This window comes from Thermobia domestica, chromosome 7, assembly GCF_964235325.1.
Source record: "Thermobia domestica chromosome 7, izTheDome1.hap1.1, whole genome shotgun sequence".
NCBI classification, from domain to species: Eukaryota; Metazoa; Arthropoda; class Insecta; order Zygentoma; family Lepismatidae; genus Thermobia; species Thermobia domestica.
In genome coordinates, this window is record NC_137460.1 from 120,396,709 (window position 1) to 120,416,701 (window position 19,993).

Consider the following 19,993-nt stretch of genomic DNA (forward strand, 5'->3'; position numbering starts at 1 on the left):
GAAATGCATTACGTTTTCTGCTCAACTTGACATATTGGAGTTTGGGTAAATTTCGTTGGTTTTAGTTGAAACCGCCGACGTCTGTTGAAAATTTGTCAGGAATTTCAGGAACAAAGTTTGTAGCTCTGTGGATGGAGGTAAACCATGTTCGTTGTCGCTGTGACAAGACCAACTTGTCTGTTAGCATAGATACATACATTTACAATCTAAAAATAGAGAGGTAAGGAAGAATACGTGATTTGTCTCCAAATATCACAGTTAATGTGGTTAACATGTCTGGTGCTTATAATGCGTCCACGGAATTTTCACAGAGAATATTCAAAATGTGTTCTTACGAATATAGAACATGAAATGATTAAATATTTAACACTTCTCAGTTTAATGCTAAAGGAATGTCAAATGAGATGTGTATATATCTACTGAGACATCTGTTTGATTTTCCTCAGAATTATTTTATTTATTTTATACAGAAATGCTCAGCAGGAACTTTTAGTCTGTCGAAATCACAATTGAAACACAGAAGGAGAGGATAGGAATTTCGATGATAGGGAAACGAAATGTAACGTTACTAAAAATAATTTCTTCTGATTAACTGGTTGAATACAAGAAATTGTTGTAGTCAAATGATTTAAATAAGTAGTCAAATGTGATTAATCTTCTTATCTCGATTAGGAAAGTCCTGTACTCTTATCCATGGAGGGAATTAAATCAAATAGAAGCTTTAACATTGTGACCGTGAGTTTTCTCGGAATATTCCTTTTCCTCCCACTTTCCCATTCCACCAATCCTTCGATCATTATTCACTTTCCTTAATCATTATTTCCCTTAGCCCAAAGGACATAACCATGCGACGATTAAAAACTGAAACATTTCACTTCATTTTTATTTAATTTTAAAATTCAAGTGAGAATACCAGATGCCTTGTGCGCAGTTGTTAGAATACAACCTTTTAAAAGGGGGCGCGATAGGTTCTGTCACCACTGGTGATCAAATAAGCTACTTTAACAATAACATCTTGTATATATTTTTTATCTTTCTTTTCTAAACTAAATCTATGCGGAAGAAATTAACGATCAAACTCTCTGCTGTGACTATTGGGTTCAGACTTGAAATGCCATGCCCTGTTTTAATGAAACTTTTGTAACCAGTTTTTTTTTTTTAATAAGAACACTCATAACTAGGGAACGGAACTTCATGTGCTAAAAAACTCAGATATATTTATTTATTTATGTGCTATAAATTTTGAAAATATGTAATAAAATTAGAAAAAATATGTGACAAAAATTAAAATATTTGGCAACAAAAACTTAAATATTACGTGTATTGTGAACATCTTAAATTCAGTTTTGAAATGTTTACCTTCTAATGAGCTATTCTTTAGACTACCATAATTTTCTCCAAGTTCTCCATTGTAAATTTGTGATGATTATCCCTAAAAAGCACCTTATATTGCGAGAAAGATCGCTCCACGTCCCAAGAAACAATTCTCGCATATTTGAAACACGAAATTTCACTAACTCTGAAATTAGCCACATCTTCCTTCACCATTCCCCCTTCCAAAAATTTTACACAATGCTTGAAAACCTAGGTTTCTTTCAAAAATGTCTGTAAATTTAGACATTGGCAATTCTCCGTTAGCAACAGGAAGTTCTATCAGTTTCATTTTTATTATGTGGATTTCACCCACTGAAGCTGACAGTACGTTCGATGAAGATTCAAGCTTTTCTATACAACGAGAAAGAAAGGACAGGTTTGTTGAAATGAATGCTAACTCGAGTTTTACGAATGGATCTTTTAACAGTTCTTGTACAATTTCTATGGACGATGCTTCGTCTTTGTCGAGATCATTTACGACAGATACGAATTGTTCAAAGTTTTGGGCATAATACTCAATGGCATTCAACCAAGTGCCCCATAGTGTAACTACAGGAGCGGTTGGAAGAGGAATCCCAGAATATTTTTGATTAAAAATGTCTATTCGTTTAGGTGACTTGGTAAAAAATTTTTTTCCATTTGAAACTAGTTTATCGACGTTGGAATAAGAACTCTTTATCTTTTCACATATTCTATGCAACGCATGAGCCACACAGCTAACATACACCCTTTTGGGGTAGCTAACGGCAAGGCCTATTGCAGCTTTTTTCATGTAAGCTGCAGCATCTGTAACAAGAAGAATATTGTCAAATTTTATGCCTTCTGGTCACAAGTTGCATTGCTTCGTTGAAAAGCCTTGCTACCGTTACATGGGTAGCAGCAGATAGCTCTTTACACACTAGCAAATAATTTTTCGTCAACACAGTTTCATCACCATTACTTAGCACTCCTACAATCACGTTTCCCACTTTTTTTACCACTGGAGTCTGTAGTTTCGTCCATACATACCCAAATATTTTGATGCGCACATTCCGAGCGAATATGTTGTAAAGTTTTCTCGTAACACCTGTGCAGACAAATTTTTCGCAATGTTGATTCGTCAGGCGGTTCAAAGTTCGTATATTTCACGAGAAACTTTCGTAATTCAGGGTTCTTTAATTTGAACAGTGGAATATCTGCGGATACAAAAGTTCTGCACAAATCCATTGAAAAAGCGGACAATTTTGACGGTTTACCAGAATTAGACACAATTGGTTGACAGATAAATGCCTGTCTCTTGCTCAAACGTGAAGCAGCAACAATATGCTTTTTGCTCTCCAAAGGCTGCTTAATTTGTGAACGTTGGTCAGTCGCGACAGATTTACCACATGGTTGGCAAAATAGCACTTTGTCATCAGTAGAAAATACATCTTTATATTCATCACAGGACTTCTGCAAACGAGATGAAACTTGCTTTTATTTTAGGCATTTTACAGTAAGGAAATACATACACTGTGCTGAAGCACCACTCAGAATAGAATAAACGAAAAGATACGTAGTGGATTCAAAGCCCTGCAGTGTTGTAACTGGCTTGTGGCTGGATAGAATTCCCTCAACAGGACCTTACGTGTAGATTAAAGTAAGGCACCAGAAGTCTGCCAGTCAACGTGGTCAAAGACAAAACAAACCTGACAAACGATATGAAAGAGGTGTGGGAAAATAAGCATTTTTTCTTTAGAAGGTTTCGATGTAGCAGTCCTCAATGAGTGTTTTTATGTTTTTAAAACGAAAACTCTTAAAATATGTATTTACATACGGAAAATTGGAAAATATGTGTTTTTATGTAAAATAAAATTTGCTGAGTTGGCATAAAAGGATATGATCAGCATTTTGGCAAAAGAATGGGCCTCTATCTCACTGCAGAAAAAAACATTTATTTAAATAAAGTTCCGTTCCCTACTCATAACACCGTCCATGGTAAACAGTCTTACTAAATATTAATTCGAAGCACTTTCGTTTATGAGTTATTACTGTCTCAAATTGAATTATTATTATTATTATTATTATTATTAGTAGTAGTAGTAGTAGTAGTAGTAGTAGTAGTAGTAGCAGTAGTAGCAGTAGTAGTAGTAGTAGTATTAGTAGTAGTTGTAGTAGTAGTAGTAGTAGTAGTAGTAGCAGCAGCAGCAGCAGCAGTAATAGTAGTAGTAGTAGTAGTAGTAGTAGTAGTAGTAGTAGTAGTAGTATTTAATTTGTTTGATAAATATAACTACTCATACCTCAAAATAGAACAGATTAGTTGTTGCAAAGAAGACAAGAAAAGGAGAACACTCTTATTGTTGATTCTATACAAATGTATACCTTGGCTATTTTTCTACATATTCGTTATGAAGCTTTAAGTAACTTCTAAAGTAATACACAAGCTTTCACAGACCCTATGTGTACAAATACGCCACCTGAGACTTTTAACCTGTCAGGAACTGATTTTGAGGACATCACTGTTATTGCGAAAACAAACAGAATTTTCAGGAGAAAGGAAAGAAAAACAATAGGGGCAAAGTCAGGACTGTATGGGTGCAATAATTAATTCCTATTGGACTTTTTGAATTATCTCTACAGTACACGCGTTGCCGGTTCAACGTTTTAAAGAAAATCAGAGCAATCTTTGGTACGCACACTGTCTAATTTAATGATGTTTCATAGGATATAATTAAAGGTACACGAGTTAATATTTTGTAAGGATCAACAGCGTTACCAGTTCAACATTTAAAAAAAAATCAGGCATTCTTTGATATGCATAGCATCTAATTTAATTACATTTCACAGAATATAATTAAAAAACAAACGTATTAATGTAAGGAAAAATATACCTACTTTATCCAGATATGATAGGACAGGACAGCTGCAAAATATTTTTTTCTATCCCATATGCTGATCACTAATAATTCTCTATCGAATCAAATTAATTGTCGGAAAATTATCCGCTTTCTATTAAATGCACTACTATTGAAATTAATTTCTTTATGACTGAGATTATAATAATCATATTGCTTCATATTTGTGTCAACTAGGATATTTTGGTTATCCACAATTGCCAGTTTCCTCTTCATGCATAGCTCTTCCACTAGAAATCAGGCGAAATCTTCCAAAAAAGATGCATTCAAACCTAAGCAATCGTAATTCTCTTATATTTACCACTTTAGGAATGAGTCAGCTTTAATTAAAAAGGTTTTGTTTAAGTATACATTACAAATGAATCGAGGAATTCAGAAAGGACCTCAATTCACTTTGTCTAGTTTTGACATATTAAAGAAAACATTTTTTTAAAAAATATGGCCATATTCAAGACATGCAGGTATAGGCGAATGAATGGATCAAATATTCGTTTCCTCCTTTCCCCAAGCGGCATAGGTACCAATGCTCCTTTCCCGGGAAGAGAGCTGAAAATCTTTGAGTATACCTTGGATCCGCCCTTCCAACTATTTAATTTATTTAGGAAAAGTATCTAAATAGTATATACATACTTCAGGTTACATTTTCACTATTTAGTAACATAATTACAAAAATGGTTACAATTTATAATTGCATTCGAGTCCCTGGTGCAATAAACTAAATTAAGTGAAATAACATTAATAAAAATAATAAATTGTATTTTGGTTTAGTGTCCAGTTCAGCAGCAAGACTATATGATACGTAAATCTAGTTTAACCTTAATTCGAAGACACATGAAATCCAGGAGGGAATCGAACCCGGATGTTTCAGCCCAAAATGTCTACATAATCACGAGGGAGCTCAATAATAATAATAATAATAATAATAATAATAATAATAATAATAATAATAATAATAATAATAATAATAATAATAATAATAATAATAAGTTTACCTATTTTTTAAAAAACAAATGAAGGGTTTGAAGGGGAAGACCATAGTAACCCACATTTTTGCAATTACTGCGTTTTGCAGCACTCGATAGAGAGCAACGCATACCGCTTCATTTAACCTTGTCCGTTTAATCCTTCCTGTATAGACTTATGTGAAAAATCAGATTTTCGAATTTGAAAATGAATTGTACTGCAGAAAATTTCTAATTTCTTAAAGTAGTAAAATTCTGGGTTACTATGTTCTTGCCTCGCACCCTTCAAATGTGACCCAGTCCATTCTGGAATCATCCATCCAAGTACATATTTCGCACAATTCCTTTATTCTCTCACTATGTTTAAATACTTTCCTCTCAAAAACTTTAAATTTTCAAATGAAATTTGCCTCCTGCAGTCCTTTAATGAGCACCTCTGGCCGACTTAAGGCTGTAGTTTTATCTTCGAAAGTACTTCACTTAAATGTACTCGATAACTTATTTCTATATCACTTGCGACCGACGTATGACGAATGGGAATTTACACTGGCATCATATTTAATATTCTTTCCTAGGTTAGAGAGATTCAGCGTCGATTCGCAATGAGAATGAGTTTTACTCGGGGCTCATGTTAAATTGTGGGATGTTGTTCCGTGTCGTCTTGATGAGGTAAAGGAGCGTTAAATTGCAAACGAAACAAACATCGTTAATATACACATCTTTAGAGAGGAAGACTTGGGTTCGATGGGAGTTTATGTGGTTGGGAGTCTACATTAACTTGGAGTCTCATGTATTCTAACTGTTAAAAGGAACACAAAATATATCTAACCAACAGGAACAAAACTAAAACGTACAGTAAATTGATTTTGGAACATAATGATTGAATACTTTTAATTAATGGTCTCTTCTTTCTTGGTTTCAATAGCATTCGACAGATCCTTTGTTGAGCACGCTGTTCCAAAAGCTTATGAAACCAAATCCTGACAATTTTGTAACTTCAGTAGCTGAAGGCCTGGCTATGACGTGCAAAAGAAAATATGCTTTCCTCTACGTGTACATAATAGCATTGGGACTTCTAGACGAAGCACCATGTGAGATCATAGCAGTTGGAAAGGAGTATTTTATGAGTGCCATAGGAATGCCGATGGTGAAAGGATTTCCATACAAAAATGTCATCAACAAAGGGTAAGACGATAATTTTATTCGTATGTTTTGTAATTGTGTTTGAGTTAAGCTATATGATAAACGCGCATGAATTTGGTGTAAATAGTTCAGAGCTTGACATATGGAAGACAAAGCTTCTTTGTTTCCCGTAAGATACAAATATTTCGTCTACTTTTTATTATTTACGTTGATGTATTAACAATATGGGTTTTAATTTACGTTGTATTCATGAGTCAAGATCCTAGTTGTAGTAGCAGAAGACAAAAGCATTCTTGGTACATTGAAGTGATATTTTCGCCCGTGTACACTAATCAATACAAATTTGCTAATAACAAGAAAATCAGTGCTCTCAGTCTACCGAAATGATTGAATTTCTTGATAGTAGTGGAAAGGCAGCTACGAAGAAAAGATTTAGTGATGGTGTTAAAATTGAACCTTGCAGAAAACAGAACATAATCAAAATTATTAATGCTAGCTGACCATTAACAAATATTCAAGAACATGGTTGGCAAGAAAATGATGTAACATACTACGTCATACTCAACTCCAAGTTTAAGCTGGATAAGGCTATGGATGAAACCAAGATACATCATATTAGTATTATTATTAGTAGTAGTAGTAGTAGTAGTAATATTAATATTATTATAGATCTAGTTTATCTGGCGTGCACAAAGCTCGAGGTATGGTAAACAAACCTCCACAAATTGAGTACTAATATTTTACATAACAATTGCCTCGTCAGCATTGTACGAACTAAAAGAATTGACATACACACTAGTTTCAATTGACTATATCTCAAGTTATCTTAGATGCACAAAAATCGGGATACACTGAGAAAAAATGTACCTGGCGTACGTAAAATCGCATGTTACATTTGTAAAGCCTATAGTTGTTGGACTTAATGTACAGCAAACGTATAGCTGAAAACGCATGTTTTAAAATACTTTCTGTATAAGTGTTTTATCTATACGTACTTTCCGTATGAAACAATATAGGCGATCAGGATTCCATATACAAATGGATGTATATAACGTATAGCTGACAAATATAATATACATACAGTATATGTATATAATATAAGGAAGACTGTTAGATATCAGACATGATGTAACATCTAAGGGCAGTGCGTATTTAGCATATCGATAACGTATGTTCCGTACTGATTTCTGTAGTAGGCAAGAGGATTCCGTATATTTGTACAATATACCGCTGTTCGGAGAACGAACGTTTCTCAGTATATGGTACATAAAACACCTCAAATTGAGTACTAATATTCGAGTTAACAATTCCGTTGGTTGATTTTGTACACACTCAGAAAACTATGATACGCACCATTTTAAGAGGTTTATCCAATTAAAAGATTACGAACTCCAGCCCTGGCGTATTGACTATTTTTAAGGAGCTATATCTCTGTTAGTTGAGATGCTCAAGCTCGGGAGAGTTGAGCAAAATTGCAAGAAACGAATCCTAAGAATTGGTATAACTATTGCCGCAAATGGTTTTATGTAAATTCCAGTGCCTAGAATACACACATTTTTTGAAGTTATTATACATATGTTATTTAAAGTCATAAAACTCTAGGTGGGATGCACAAAACTACACAAAACTCGCCCTACACAGTGGTGCATATTTTTCAAGATTTTTCGGTTGGATGAACTGAGTCTTGGCATGCAGTAGAAAAATTTTAATTTTGAACATTTCTGCCTTAAAGTGGACAAAACTTGAGATATGGTACAAAAACAATGCACAAAATTTTCATATAAACTTCGTTGGGATTAGTTTCTGACGAGTTCCAAGTTATCGGACCTGACTCCCTTAGACTGAAAGAACTGAAAAGATCTCTGGTTCTGTATTATCTATTACCATGTTTGTTTGCTAGAAAACATGTCCAGTTCAACATTTCTTTCATGGTTTACCGAGCAAAGTAGCTCAAATGGTAGAGCGTTGGCTTCGCATTCCGGAGGTTTTGGGTTCGAATCCCGCTGCCGACTATCCTGAAGTTTTCCAGGGTTTCCCTCAGTCCTACCAGGCAAATGCCGGGATGGTACCTACTAAACAGGCCCTGGCCGATACCTTCCCACATCCTTTCCATTGTTATTGTTTTGTTGAATATCCAGTGTAAAATGGTCTCTGAGCTGTATCTGGTGATTGTTAAATTAACTTTCATATTTCAGATAGAATAGATATTTCAGATTTAATGTTCTTGGTATTATCATATTATGCTTTATTTTAATTAAGATTTACATAACGTATCATAAACTGTAATATTTAAGTAATATTTAAAAGAAGAGTTAATATTTTTTGGATAGTATTAATCGGACGACAACATGTTTAAGATTTAGGGGAAGCTTCCAATACCGAGAAGCGTGAGACGAGACATACTTTCTAAACAGTTTAAAACGTTAGAGAAAGAGTGTGAAGACGGATAACTGCTTTAAAGTAATTTGGTTTCTGCTTTTTCTGCTGAATAATGACACGTTGCTTGCCATTAAAAATGCAGCACAAAGAAGGGGATATACTACGAAACCCAAATTTGCATAATATAAATAGTATAGAAGCCGTCGAATAATAGTGTATCCTGAGTGTGCTTTATTATTTTGCAACTTTGATTCCTGTACTGGACGGAATGTGACTACTGTGCAACCCACATGGATTCGATGACACCATGAACAGTGGAAGCTGCTCCATAGCGTCAAGTGTTCCTACGACCAGCTCTATGTTATCTGGCAGAGTGAAAGTGTTTGCACTACACCCATTACTACAGCTTCCGTTGACTGCACAGTATAATTAGAGAAGGCTACAATGGTGTCTCACATGGAGAGACGAGTAGTACTTTTCAGATGAATCCCGCTTATGTCTGCAGCATCATGATGGCATCATTCATGGCTTGCACTAACTGTCACTAGGTTGTGCGACGTGTGCATTTTATATCACCACGTTGGTCTGTTATAATGGGATTCCCGTTCGTGCTACTAATTCATTGACGGATATGGGCAGCCATTGACGACGTATATTGAGGAGGTACGTTGATGAGGTATGAAACACGATCCTGGTCGCGTTGAAGCAGGGTCCTACATTCCAACAGAATATAGCGCACCTTTATATTGCACGTACTTGTGCTACACTTATTTGTTGGACAAAATATTCTGGTTAATTGCCTGGGGCGATCCCTTAATCTGCAGTGTATCTGATAGATGGTTGCATAACTTCTCTCAATTCTGCAAGCTACAGTTGATTGGCTGTGGCATCTTATCAAAGACGAAGTGCTTGCCATTCCCCAAGATGACATCTAGGGGCTCATCCTCTCGATGCCTCGTAGGATTACAGATGTTCTAATTGCTCACGGTGAACTAACAGGCTAGTGGCAGTCGCAAGATTCGTTCTGCTGTTGTCACACGTCGCAAAGAGCGATAAGTTTAATAATTTGATGCTTATGCTTTCAGGTCCCAGAATGTCAATATGAGCTCTATTATCTTGCCCTGTTTAGATGTTGCATTTTTAATCGCAAGCAGTATATATAGCAAAATTAAGAACAAACTTAATATATGTATTACTGACCTTTTCCTTTGTTCTACAATGATAAACAATAATAGTAAATTATTCTTTTACTTTTTAGTATAAAACATATGGAGGAATCCGGAGTCCTTCGTAAGATGAGGCAAGATTGGTTTCCACGACGGTTGGTAAAACCTGAGACACCCATTGTGCGTGTGAGTTTCCGACAAACTGTGTTCTTGATTTTATTGCCAATAATTGGAATTATTTGTGGTGTCACGCTGTTACTTGTTGAGAAGGTTGTAGCTCGACGTAAAGCATTTCGCCGTAGGACTTCTTCAACAACAAAACATATACGAAGAAGAAGCATAATTAGGAAAAAATCGATTTCGAACATATGTCTTAGCTTAAGGCATTGATGTTTAATGCCTTAATATCTTCTTTTATTTTTATCTTTCCTTGGTGACTTCATTATAATGGATGAGTTTTCTTTGCTGAATTCCATTTCATAAAATTGACTTATGAACTATGCATTTATGTACTTATAAAAGAATTTTTATATTGAATATATGTAGTTACAAGTTCGTAGGATTTTTCCACCACCAAATTATAAGATGCTCTGTTATATCAATCGGTTGGATAAGCTTTGAAGGAAAGAATGACCATTACAGTCAATGATAATTTCGGGGAGTAGCAACGGTGGGAAAGATTTATCCCCTGAGGCTACAAATTTGCAGACGGGGCATATTTTCCATCATCCTCAAAGTGGATTGTCAGTACCAATTTAATTCTCATGCTGAAATCCCTGGTTACGAATGTATTGTTTCCATATAATAAAGCAGAAATGAATAGAAACATTTCTCTTAATGAAAATAATATTAAAAGAGCTCAAAGACGTTTGTACATCTTTCGAAAATCTTCAATCCATTATGACGATGTAACAATATTAGGCAAGTGGTAAACGAAAACATAAATATATTACGAAGAGATTACTAGTTTTGGTAGTTAAATAACTTGATAACATTGTGCCACGATATTTTGAGACCTATATCCAGACCTATATCAGAATTGTGTTAATTTATCAAAACTCAACGTGATTTTTGTCTCAGTCTGAGTTTTTACTAATGTTAAATATTTACTGTACTGATTTAATGTTCGTTTATACATAAATAACATAATAGTCCAGAAATCGTCTTTCATTTATACTATTCCCCCATTCGGATAAGGACATTTGTATATCAGTAGGAAAAGTTTGAAGCGTCTTAATATATTTCTCAATATATTCGATGTCATTGCAACTTACTAACTATTATTTTGTTCTATTTTCTATTTTATTGTGTTTTATTATCTATTATTATTTCTACCACGTTTTCGTAGCTAAATAAATCTAACCAGATTAGATTCATTGTTTAATTAATATACACTTTCAGGTCTGTTTCTAAATTATTTAACTTGTTTTTCCAATTGTAATATACAGTAATTGTAATATAACTTAGATGTTAAAATTCATTATTAAAATACAATGGACTTACTTATATGTTCATACCTTACTTTTTGTAATATGAGAAAGGAAAACAATAATTTCTTCATATAACTAATTATGTAAAATAATAATATAGATCTTTATATTGCAAATAAAACAGATAATTAAAAATGATACGATAGTCTAATTAAACCAGTATGCTTCTCCTGGTAAGGTCAGGTACAGCGTCCTTAGGCTTCTTGGCAGTAGCTTTTGGCATATTTTACATCATTTTGTTCTGTCTCGTCTTCTGTTACTTCGATAGGAGTTGACACGAAGAACTGTAGTTACAAAACCCGGGGAATTTGTGCATTTGGGCCTAGTATTTCAAAATCAAACACAATGTTTTTTTTTCTGGTTATTTAAAATAGGTCCCCACCTTCCAAGATAATAAGCCAATTTACTACACTTGATTTTACTGATTGATTTTTCTTAGGACTGTCTTCTAGTTCGAGAACACACTATTTAACTAAAGCTAAGTTCATCTCTCTAGATTTAAATTGGCAAAAGAAGAGAAAAGTAAATCTTTAAAGAAAGAATCCTCTAGATAATGGTTAGTGTGGGAAGACAAATCTGCTCTCTCTCTCTCTTTGTCTTTTCTTCTCTCTGGGTTATTTTGATATGAACGTTTCAGTTTCTTTACATGCCTTCAGAAAGCAGGCGTCTCAAATACATGTTTCAATATACCCGATTTTGGTTTTACATAGCATATATTTCACATATTCCTTACAATGTATTGAAGGCGATCTGTTCCTGAATGGACCAAGAAAGAAATAGTTATTTCTAATAGGTGCATACGCATACAGATCTCCAAATTGCTCGTACACTCACCAGCCAGCGTTATTGTGACACTGTACTCCATCTCAACGTGTGCCTTTTCGGAGGTGAAATCAGCCCCGATTACATTATGGGCTGATGGATAATAATGGGTAATAATGCGCGGCCCTATCGATCAACGCAGATGGCGTAGCTCTTGAAATAAAAGGATATTTGGCGAATTAACTGGCCTTCCTGTTCCTTGGACTTGATTCCCATCTAGTACATTTGGAATGTTAAGAAGAGATGTCTTCCAGCACGTTCAGATTGGCCAATAACAATCCAGCTGTAGTCGTGGAGTGATGCTACTCCATTCTACAAAAACTCATAATCAGACTTGTAAGCACCATCAGAGCATATTACAAAGTATACATCGTTGTGATCATACACCCTTTTGAGGACCATTTTATTTCGTTTGTAATGCCAGGGAGATCATCGTGAGTCGTAATGGCTTTACAGTGAGTTATTATTTCTGCATAAAAGTGACAGTTTTGTTTTATTCACGTGTATTTTCCTGTTGCTTCATTATTATACTGTAGAACTACTTTCTAGGTATGGTTCAAGTCAGTTCAAGTTATATGTATGTCACATGAGAATGACACAGCTTGCAAAACTGACTTTTATCCTTACATTTTGCATACTGGTACAAATGTAACTCAAGCTGATAATCACTGACCTAATAGCTAATATGTGAATAACCGTACCGTATTTATTAACTAGTCTAACAGTAAATACATGATGGGAAATTTTCGTGAATCTGCATGTTATGTTCAATTATAATGTTTTATTTTTAAATAAAAGCGATTCGGCAATGTTATTTTCACCTGTGCAAAGCTATCTCACATAAAATAGGGAGAACAAACTACTGTTCTATCTGTATTGAAAACTAAAAATCAATTAAACTTATATATACAGGGTCAGATCCAAGATTTACTGAGGGAGTACACCATAACTACCAAAATAATCAGTCTCGTTGAAACTCTTCAAAGTGAAAAATGACAACATTCTTTACACCTGACAACGCTGATACATAGAAAAAGGGGGGGATATTTTAAAGAGGATCACAAGTGATGTGCAGGAAAAGTTGTTCTTTCCTCTTCCTGAGTTTTGTTTTCTTCCCTACTTCACAAACATTATATTGCTTTGCTTGGTGAATCCTTTTCCCCCAACCTTCAGAAAACCGACTTAAACTATTGCTTTTACAAAACCTTGCTTCCTTTTAAGCCCCAAACGGAAAAATCACGCCAGAAAGTTTCGGGAAGTGTTGCTATTTTCATTGCTAGCTTCTCATTTTAGATAGTGTATATTTACAATGAAGGGCCCCCTAACTTCTGCCCTGTTTATATATATGGGTGAAAATCAAATTGTCGGCTACATATTAAATGAGTGTTTTAAATTGACCAGACTATTATTTATTTTACCTCAGTGAATTTGTGATGTAATATCAAAGAATAGTATTTTTAATAGTTTACTAGCTTATTATAGTGATTAATCTATCCATGCATGACTGAAACAAATAATAAATTCGTATAAGAAAATTGATGCTAAGAGAAATTCCGAATATTCGTGGAAAGCTACGGTGATTTTATATCATTCCTCCTTTCTAATAGTAGAATCTTTCCTTTTGAATTACGCAATCCAAGTAAACTTTATTCATGCTATAAGAGATTAAACCTAGTTTTTGCAGTTTGGGATAAGAATAAGACGCAGGTAAATTTTAGTGTGGTAAAGAAAATAGTAGTTATTAAATAACAGTTAATTTTACTTTTAATTACTTTACTGTAATAAAATTTGGGGACTCTAACATGAAAAAATAACATACAACAAAAGCCCATGGTTTACTGCAATGTACAGGTTAACCTATAAATATAGTAATTGAAGCTTCTTTTTCGGAAAGAGATTAGAAACACACTGTCAATCAGTGATCAGAATTTTCAAAAAAAAAAAAGAAAGAAAGAAAGAAAGAAAGAAAGAAAAACTGCGCGATTTAACAGTTCGCAAATTCTTTACTTGACGTTTTGTGAAACCTCGCCCTTTCAATAATAAACGTACAGCAATTCTTCAGAGAGTCCTCTCATGGCTGTAGGGTTAGCGTATGGAAGACCCGAGTTTGATTCACCGCACGTCTCGTATAGCCTAGGTGCTGAAAGGGAGAATAAACTCCTAATTAACCAACTAACATTTTTTTTTTAGCTGTCGATCTACGAGTTGTTGCGAAGAATATAGTGCACTTCTGTCGTCAAGAGGTAAAAGGACGTACCTGCATATTCGACAACAATTGTGTTGTGACGGCACCAACATATGAGTTTGTGTGTGTGTGATTTATGAGCCTCTTCCTTAACGTATATTGAGTAGCAGGCTTTCAAATCTGGCAACTCTTAGTCTCCATTGACCTTATGCAGAATCGTTCTGACGCGTGGTTAGTACCATACTAATAGGGTTGCCAACTGGTCGGTTTTTCACCGGCCTCGCCGGAAATATTGCTGTTATTTTGATTAAAGCCGGTGACTGATACAAACTTCTTACCAGCCCCTTTACGACCGTTTCTATTTTCAAATTTATATCTAGTTCGAAGTATAGATTTAAAAAGTAGCTTTCATGTTGTACATCTAAAATTGTCATCTTTCACCATCTGTCAACGATTAATATATTTTGTTCAATTGTTTAAATAATTTCAAAGAGATAACAGGGACTGTATCAGGGAAAATTTGAAATTTACTTGTAAGGAATTTTATATTGGGAGTGAAAAAGGACTCTTTTAAAGCAATTTCCTGTAGTTGAAGTATAAGTTTAAACACTGAAATTTCATTTTCCACATCCAAAATTGTCACGTAAAATTAGTATACATTTGTTCATTTGTTTCGATAATTGTAAAGAAGTGGCAGTTACATTGCTTGATCAATGCCGATGAAATGATCAATGCCGATTTCAGTTTCTCATTTATAACATAATATATCTATTAAGCTTATTAGTGAATCACACCTTTGTTCACGATAGTACATTCCCTTCCGATGGATATAGATGGGTCCGAACAGAGATAATTCACACATACACCTATCACAAAGAATTTTGAGGGGGTGCCGGCTTTTTTCGTTTTCCAGAGTTGGCAACCGTACATACTAAAGATTTTGACAAACATTTATGTTTCTTGCAGTAGTCATGCCTTATGATGCTAATCATAAGTTAAAACAACTCTGCATAAGATCCCATTTGTTTACTAACTTTCAGCTCCATCGGCTGAGTATTTCCTGCTGCAGCTAAGCTACATCATTCCGTGGGAAGAGTTTCATTTCCCTCAAATCAATCATGTTATATTTTAGTTATTAATGAGACACTTTGTCCTGAAATATACGAACAAAATTAAAAATTGTTTTTAGAAAATTTCTTCCTAAGGAAGCTCACACCTAGTTTCATAAGAAGTGAGTTATTCCATGTGTTAGAATTATTAATAAAAACACTTATTTATGAAATATGAACAAAATCGTGTGAACCAGTTTTTGAAAAATCGTTCTTAAAAACTCAACACTAAGAATAAACTAAGCCGCGTAGACTGTTTCAGGACAAATGCATAATGATACCGGTATATTGCCAGGTTGTAAATAAAATATTTATTTACGAACATATTAACAAAATTGGATGAGTTATTGTAGAGAAAACTGAAGAACCCATTCGCAAGAATAAGCTACATAATTTCCCCAAGTATGAAACATACTAACCTACTGTGTATATCGTTCAACTTACTATAAAACTGAAACATTTTGATATATCACACATCCAGGTATGAGTTACAGCTTTTTTGCTATTTATTAACTATCACTTAACTTATATTCAGTGGCGTACTTTCCTCTTGGCACTTTTTAGTCACAATCTGTGTACTAAAATATCAGCTCGATCGACTGAGTAAATTTTGCTGCAGCGAATCAGGATCGTTATATTCGTCATTCCCAGAGAAGATTCTCCTTGCAGTCAATTCATAAACTTAAAATGAAAGTATTTTGCAAATCACCTTAGTTATAAGAAAACATATGAAATAGACGTGAAAATAAATCAAAACATAAGAAATAATATTATTCTTGAACAGTTGCTTATCATGCTTATACTACAACTTTCCAAATCAATTATGCTTTATTTTTTAAAAGAATAAAGAAACTATGAGATTTTAGTACTACATTCTTTATAATGTATGAAATTGTGTTGCTAAGTACATATACATAATACTGTGGTTTAGATAAATTTAAAGAAAACATTAACAACACGCTTATAAGGAAGTACACAAGCTGTTTGAGTTTTAAAATTTGAGATCGTTTTGTGTACGAAAACAATCAGTAATAAATGGATGTAGCCAACCCAATTTCTTGGCTGCTTAAAACAAAAAGCCTTACGTAAATAAATGTGTGCATCTTAAACATTCTATTCACGTACACTTTTCTTCCTTCCAGGGCCTAGGAACAAATAAAGTTTTCTTTTCCATTCCTTTCTGGTTACTTTTGTATTCGCTTTTCGTCTTGAACCACCCTTTCGAGTTTGTGAAAGAAAATGCTATTAGAGCAAACATTAGTCTCTTTTCCGTCTTGCAAAAGAAATGATTCCTCTTCAGACAAAAGAATTCAATGGGAAATAATTACGTTTAAACTAACTGTGGTGGTCCTTAAATTTGAGTAACAGTCGAATGTGAAGTGTGCCGTAGAGAGTAAGGAACGCTAGCAGCAATTTCTCTTTTTCAAGGGATGGAAAAGATAGACACACAAACGCAGTCAAGGACACGCAAACACACCTTGATGGACTCGTGCACATAATAATACTTCACGTATAACAACAATATTTACGCACAATGCATGACTTAGTAACAGTTAATACAAATGAGAACTTCTCAGATTAGATATCTTGGCAGCAGACATGGAGTGAATCAAGTGGTTTAAGATTTGTGAATGGGTCAGTGGTTCGTGCGTCAACAGAACGTAATCTACCCTGACCCACTCTGACCTACAGACACACTGATCTACCGACCGACACTTCTCAGTGCATTGTAGACAGTATCTTTTGAACACTGCAGAGTTTGTCTACGTTTTACTTTCAAGGCCACCATTTTTTCTTTCTTTTTCATTTGTTACTATTTATTTACATAAGACAAGTATGTTTAAGTGAAAGAAGAACTTCAAGTAGTTTTAGATATTGATATTTGTAATTGTAACAATAGCAATTAGACTTACTACTTGGCTTTCGAGACACAGTGAAATTTCACATTTTATTCTTTCCTCTACGTTGGCATATTTTACCTTAATTTGAGACTCAAATTATATCCCATTTTCCACAGAAAAGTATCTGTAATTCAACAAGAAAATAATTATATATTATAATTGAATTGAAATTCATTGTAATATGAGCGATGACAAGCACTTTACTGTTTTATATCGTAAAGGTGAGATCCACCGGTATTGTAACAGAACAGTGCTTGAGCAATTGATAGTAGAAATTCAAACTCCGATTGGCGTTAATTTCACAACCTTGTTTCATTACAACTGTAAACTCTGTAGTGAGTGGAGAAGAGGACGTGGATCATGGGTCAGAGTTGATAAAGATGGATTCTGATGGGTGGTGACTCAGAGTATGTCAGAATGTGGGACGGTGGGTGGTGGGCCAATGGGTCATGGGTCAAGTTTTCATCGACTCACGTCACCTGTTCTTGGCAGCATTGACTGTAAACAACTCACCAATGTATAGAATCTATATAAGGTTTAATCTGCGACACATTATGAAGAGTTAATTTGCTAACACTGAGTATGAACAACTAATACTAAAGTTTTAAAAAATAACCCTACTCCGGAAAAGTTACATTGTCTTCTTGCTTCCTTTTCCACATTTAACAAAACTACTTTCTCGATTGGAGGAGCATTAACAAGGCTTTTTCTATACCTCCATCCCTCGGAGGCAAGGGTGAAAGTGGATCTGAAAAGGTAGGGGAACGCTTGACGTCACACCGTCTCCCGTGCCTATCTTTCCCCATTGTAATTTTTTTAGAAAGTGCGGGACACCACATATATTTTACGGAAGTGGGGAGACGACGTCCCCACACGTTCCCCCGCACTTCTACCTGATCGGAGAGAAAGTGAGAAACAAGAGATATTACGCCCAGTGACACCAATTAAGAATTTATTTTAGTGGTACTTTAATCCGCGTTGATAAAACATGCTGTTCCCTAAGCTCACCTCATTTAAAAAAAATAATGAATAAATTTAAGACAAAGAAAATGAAATGAAATATTTAAGTTCTACTATCCACGGTTATGCTGGCTAGGCTAAATGAGACGGTGATGGTGAGAAATGAATGAAATGGTGGAATACACAAAGTGGGAGGAAACGGGAGAACCCCGAGGAAATCCACGCACACGGCACTTGTCCACTACAAAGTCCACTTGACGAGATCTGGGATCGAACCAGAGATTATACGCACCAAAGATAAAAGTTTTACTGTTAAGCCACCCCAACCCTCTTTAAGACAATAAAAAAATATCAAAGGTATATAAAGAGAACCAACATATACATAGCATTTAAAAAATGAAATCATACGGAATGATAATTGTTTTTAAGACCCTCCGTATAGCTCATAAATTTGCGTTTTTAAAGTTATGACATAAACTGTGCACCCAAATTTCTGGTCTATAAGACAACAGTAGGAACTGAAAATTAATAGGCCTACCGCTGATTTGATCCTTGTCCAATACGTGGACCGGTGTTCTTTCTGTACACAGCGCTGTCACCATGTAAGTTGTACAATGAATTCATGGTGACAATCTCGATAACAGAGAAAATAACGCACTTTAATTATACATTTTCTTAAAGAAGTAACGAATAGAATGTGTACGATACAATAATAATAGTTTTCACCGCTTATAACTCCCTGCATAGAAAATAGCATTTGAGGAGCACTCCGTTTGTAATTGCGTATCAATTAATATTAGAGAAACAAAGATGTGCCTAAAATCACATACGTAGCTTTTTACACCATTACTGTTAATAATAATTAGAAGTACGCGACTGTCTTAAAGAAGTCTTGTCATTTAAACAGTATTATAGCGGGAAAGATATATAATATCAACCCATTATATTTGTTATTTAAAGACTGGAATAATTATTAGCCCTCGCAGAGCTTTTTATTGTTTAATACGTAATTTAAGTAAATATGCTTTTTTTAGATAGCGTTTCAAAGACTTCGCTCGTTGTTTGATGTCTGTGAAGGAATATAGATAAGATTTCAAGATATAAATGACATTCATTTGACAGCTCAGCCGTCTTGGGATATTGTCACACAACAAGATACCTGTATTGATCACACTATCATGAAAGTAGGTTAACATTCAGAGTATAGTCGCCCGTGTTGATGCAGCGAAATTTTTGGCAGCCTATAATTCAATTCTAAACGTGAGTTTAATAATCGCGTCTGGTACTGTTAGTATAAGTGATTTTATGCTTGGTAAAATAAAAAATAAAAATCTCCTTCCCAAAACTTTTTTTTTCTTCTTTTACTTTTACTGTTTCACCCGTGCAGTCTAAAATCACTCATTACAGTATAGAAAATACGATGATCAAGGGTGGACCTAAACCATAGTTTGCCGCGTTATATAGTGTAAAGAAAGTAGGATTAAAGCCCATTTTATCCAGTGTGTACCTGAGCGTCAATCGGGACTATAGTCCTCCCCTTGGATTCGCGCCTATATATGTATTAAAAATGCTGAAAATTTGTACCATGTTGTGTGAAATATTGAAGGGTAAATTCTTCTACACACTCTG